A 5355-nucleotide genomic window follows, 5' to 3' on the forward strand; every position below is an offset into this window, starting at 1 on the left:
AATGTAACGAATGTTGTTGTTCTATGTTATCTATGTTATCTATGTTATCTATGCATATGGGCTGTGTACTGTGTTGAAGCCTTCCCATTAAAAAACTGTATTGTTGGTTACAGTAAATGCTGTTCTTCTATGTTATCTATGTTATCTATGCATCCTGCTTGTTTATATTATTCGTATTGATTTAGCCAGGCAGGTAAATCAAATCAAATTTATTTATAAAGCCCTTCGTACATCAGCTGATATCTCAAAGTGCTGTACAGAAACCCAGCCTGAAACCCCAAACAGCAAGCAATGCAGGTGTAGAAGCATGGTGGCTAGGAAAAACTCCCTAGAAAGGCCAGAACTCTAGGAAGAAACCTAGAGAGGAACCAGGCTATGAAGGGTGGCCAGTCCTCTTCTGGCTGTGCCGGGTGGAGATTAGAAACCTAGAGAGGAACCAGGCTATGAGGGGTGGCCAGTCCTCTTCTGGCTGTGCCGGGTGGAGATTATAAACCTAGAGAGGAACCAGGCTATGAGGGGTGGCCAGTCCTCTTCTGGCTGTGCCGGGTGGAGATTAGAAACCTAGAGAGGAACCAGGCTATGAGGGGTGGCCAGTCCTCTTCTGGCTGTGCCGGGTGGAGATTAGAAACCTAGAGAGGAACCAGGCTATGAGGGGTGGCCAGTCCTCTTCTGGCTGTGCCGGGTGGAGATTAGAAACCTAGAGAGGAACCAGGCTATGAGGGGTGGCCAGTCCTCTTCTGGCTGTGCCGGGTTGAGATTAGAAACCTAGAGAGGAACCAGGCTATGAGGGGTGGCCAGTCCTCTTCTGGCTGTGCCGGGTGGAGATTACCTCGTTTTTACCTCGTGTTTGGGTCGTGTTTGGGTCATGTTTTCCTCGTGTTTGGGTCGTGTTTGCCTCGTGTTTGGGTCGTGTTTGCCTTGTGTTTGCCTCGTGTTTGGGTCGTGTTTGGGTCGTGTTTGCCTCGTGTTTGGGTCATGTTTTCCTCGTGTTTGGGTCGTGTTTGCCTCGTGTTTGGGTCGTGTTTGCCTTGTGTTTGCCTCGTGTTTGGGTCATGTTTTCCTCGTGTTTGGGTTGTGTTTGCCTCGTGTTTGGGTCGTGTTTGCCTTGTGTTTGCCTCGTGTTTGGGTCGTGTTTGCCTCGTGTTTGGGTCATGTTTTCCTCGTGTTTGGGTCGTGTTTGCCTCGTGTTTGGGTCGTGTTTGCCTTGTGTTTGCCTCGTGTTTGGGTCGTGTTTGCCTCGTGTTTGGGTCGTGTTTGGGTTCATGCTCACTAGGGCAACACTATAGCAGCTTGAAAACGCTGTGCAATGGAAAACAAAAAATTTACTTTTCTTATTGAACAATTTCAACAAATTGAACAAGACCCTGCTGTCACCTTGCTGTCACCCTGCTGTCACCTTGCTGTCACAAGGAAGCTTTGAAATCCTCTTCAGTCCCTTTCACAGAATCACATGTGGTCTGAGATCCTTTATCTTGGGTGGTTTCTGTGGTCTAGGGTGGTTTCTGTGGCCTATAGTGGTTTCTGTGGTCTAGGGTGGTTTCTGTGGTCTAGGGTGGTTTCTGTGGCCTATGGTGGTTTCTGTGGTCTAGGGTGGTTTCTGTGGCCTAGGGTGGTTTCTGTGGCCTATGGTGGTTTCTGTGGTCTAGGGTGGTTTCTGTGGTCTATGGTGGGTTCTGTGGTCTAGGGTGGTTTCTGTGGTCTAGGGTGATTTCTGTGGCCTATGGTGGTTTCTGTGGTCTAGGGTGGGTTCTGTGGTCTTGGGTGGGTTCTGTGGTCTAGGGTGGGTTCTGTGGTCTAGGGTGATTTCTGTGGTCTAGGGTGGTTTCTGTGGTCTAGGGTGGTTTCTGTGGTCCAGTGATCTAGGGTGATTTCTGTGGTCTAGGGTGGTTTCTGTGGTCTAGGGTGGTTTCTGTGGTCTAGGGGGGTTTTTGTGGTCTAGGTTGGTTTCTGTGGACCCTGCCACCATTCAGAGTTTCCATCAGAACATGATCTAGAGACCGATTCTAGAGACTGAATCTGGAGACTGAATCGGGAGACTGAATCTGGAGACTGAATCTGGAGACTGAATCTGGAGACTGAATCTAGAGACTGAATCTGGAGACCGAATCTAGAGACTGAATCTAGAGACTGAATTAGGAGACTGAATCTAGAGACTGAATCTAGAGACTGAATTAGGAGACTGAATCTAGAGACTGAATCTAGAGACTGAATTAGGAGACTGAATCTAGAGACTGAATCTAGAGACTGAATCTGGAGACTGAATCTGGAGACTGAATCTGGAGACTGAATCTAGAGACTGAATCTGGAGACTGAATCTGGAGACTGAATCTGGAGACTGAATCTAGAGACTGAATCTAGAGACTGAATCTGGAGACTGAATCTGGAGACTGAATCTGGAGACTGAATCTAGAGACTGAATCTAGAGACCGATTCTAGAGACAATCTGGAGACTGAATCTGGAGACTGAATCTGGAGACTGAATTAGGAGACTGAATTAGGAGACTGAATTAGGAGACTGAATTAGGAGACTGAATCTGGAGACTGAATCTGGAGACTGAATTAGGAGACTGAATCTAGAGACTGAATCTGGAGACTGAATCTGGAGACTGAATCAGGAGACTGAATCTAGAGACTGAATCTAGAGACTGAATCTAGAGACTGAATCTAGAGACTGAATCTAGAGACTGAATCTAGAGACAATCTGGAGACTGAATCTGGAGACTGAATCAGGAGACTGAATCAGGAGACCGAATCTAGAGACTGAATCTAGAGACTGAATCTAGAGACTGAATCTAGAGACCGATTCTAGAGACTGAATCTGGAGACTGAATCGGGAGACTGAATCAGGAGACCGAATCTAGAGACTGAATCTGGAGACTGAATCTAGAGACTGAATCTAGAGACTGAATCTAGAGACTGAATCTGGAGACTGAATCTAGAGAATGAATCTAGAGACTGAATCTAGAGACTGAATCTAGAGACTGAATCTAGAGACTGAATCTGGAGACTGAATCTAGAGACTGAATCTAGAGACTGAATCTAGAGACTGAATCTAGAGACTGAATCTGGAGACTGAATCTAGAGACTGAATCTAGAGACTGAATCTAGAGACCGATTCTAGAGACAATCTGGAGACTGAATCTAGAGACTGAATCTAGAGACTGAATCTAGAGACTGAATCTAGAGACTGAATCTAGAGACTGAATCTAGAGACTGAATCTAGAGACATAATCTGGAGGCTGAATCTGGAGACCTGAATCTGCCAGCTACTTGCTTACTGTCTACGTGTCTATCTACATGCCTGACTTGTTGTGTGTTTGGGTGACTAATGACTGTTTCATGTAAATATTAAATATATACATCACACTCTTCTTATCCTGTTTAGTCAAATGGTTTTAGATTATACAAGTCATTCAATGACCATGTGGTTTCTGGGTGATGTCCTCTTATAGATACAGGTCTCTACCTAGCCATAGGGTCAAGAGTAGTGCACTATGTAGGGAATAGGGTGGGCCCTGGTCAATAGTAGTGCACTATATAGGGAATAGGGTGGGTCCTGGACAATAGTAGTGCACTATATAGGGAATAGGGTGGGCAATAGACTGTTGTTGACTCGTGTCTATATAGGGAATAGGGTCACTAGTAGTACACTATATAGGGAATAGGGTGGGCCCTGGACAATAGTAGTGCACTATATAGGGAATAGGGTGGGCAATAGACTGTTGTTGACTCGTGTCTATATAGGGAATAGGGTCACTAGTAGTACACTATATAGGGAACATGGTGGGTCCTGGTCAATAGTAGTGCACTATATAGGGAATAGGGTGGGCAATAGACTGTTGTTGACTCGTGTCTATATAGGGAATAGGGTCACTAGTAGTACACTATATAGGGAATAGGGTGGGCCCTGGACAATAGTAGTGCACTATATAGGGAATAGGGTGGGCCCTGGACAATAGTAGTGCACTATATAGGGAATAGGGTGGGCAATAGACTGTTGTTGACTCGTGTCTATATAGGGAATAGGGTCACTAGTAGTACACTATATAGGGAATAGGGTGGGCCCTGGACAATAGTAGTGCACTATATAGGGAATAGGGTGGGCAATAGACTGTTGTTGACTCGTGTCTATATAGGGAATAGGGTCACTAGTAGTACACTATATAGGGAATAGGGTGGGCCCTGGACAATAGTAGTGCACTATATAGGGAATAGGGTGGGCAATAGACTGTTGTTGACTCGTGTCTATATAGGGAATAGGGTCACTAGTAGTACACTATATAGGGAATAGGGTGGGCCCTGGACAATAGTAGTGCACTATATAGGGAATAGGGTGGGCAATAGACTGTTGTTGACTCGTGTCTATATAGGGAATAGGGTCACTAGTAGTACACTATATAGGGAACATGGTGGGTCCTGGTCAATAGTAATGCACTATATAGGGAATAGGGTGGGCCCTGGACAATAGTAGTACACTATATAGGGAACTTGGTGGGTCCTGGTCAATAGTAGTGCACTATATAGGGAATAGGGTGGGCAATAGACTGTTGTTGACTCGTGTCTATATAGGGAATAGGGTCACTAGTAGTACACTATATAGGGAACTTGGTGGGTCCTGGTCAATAGTAGTGCACTATATAGGGAATAGGGTGGCCCTGGACAATAGTAGTGCACTATATAGGGAATAGGGTCACTAGTAGTACACTATATAGGGAACTTGGTGGGTCCTGGTCACTAGTAGTTCACTATATAGGGAACATGGTGGGTCCTGGTCAATAGTAGTGCACTATACAGGGAATAGGGTGCCATTTTGGGATATGCCCTTGGTTTTCAGCTGATTCTCCACCGATCTGAATAGGTTCTGTTCTGTCTTCCGGTCCAAACTCATTGTAGAACATGTTAAGACCTTGTTTATCTGTGGGGAATAATATCTCTTGTGAGATGTTTTCTTAATTGTTGTTGTTGTTGTTGTTGTTGTTGTTGTTGTTGTCCCACATAATATTTCTGGGATATAATTAATGTTCTCTTGTATTTCTCAGACCTAGAACTGTAGGCTATGCTTTTCATATTGTATCACGGCACCCTCTCACACAGACACAACCAGGGCCTCTGAATGAACACTAGTGGACATGGTGAAATAGAGCTGGACCACAGTTAGTTAAAATGGCTAATTAAAAGCGCATTGCTAATATGCTGATTTGCTTGTAGTGTAGTGATGTAGGTGAGCTCATCAAATTCATTATAGTAATGTATTGTGTGTAATGGAGTGGGAGGCTGGCTGGGGTTCAAGCTGCAAATATCGTTTCTTAATTTTTTGATGTTGTTGCAACGTCTGTAAATCTGTTTACGCGACAA

At 44.9% G+C, this 5355-nt stretch overlaps 1 protein-coding gene across 1 annotated transcript in view; it reads left to right on the forward strand.

Annotated features, from left to right (window-relative positions):
• LOC135528967 (uncharacterized) overlaps nucleotides 1-2 on the forward strand; it is a 50480-nt gene extending 50478 nt beyond the window's left edge. Inside the window, exon 6 of the mRNA XM_064957942.1 lies at nucleotides 1-2. This exon is cut by the window's left edge and continues 513 nt beyond it. The gene's annotated coding sequence lies outside the window, so the exon portion shown is untranslated.
• The last annotated feature ends 5353 nt before the right edge of the window (nucleotides 3-5355 follow it).

This window comes from Oncorhynchus masou, unplaced genomic scaffold (assembly GCF_036934945.1).
Source record: "Oncorhynchus masou masou isolate Uvic2021 unplaced genomic scaffold, UVic_Omas_1.1 unplaced_scaffold_1065, whole genome shotgun sequence".
NCBI classification, from domain to species: Eukaryota; Metazoa; Chordata; class Actinopteri; order Salmoniformes; family Salmonidae; genus Oncorhynchus; species Oncorhynchus masou.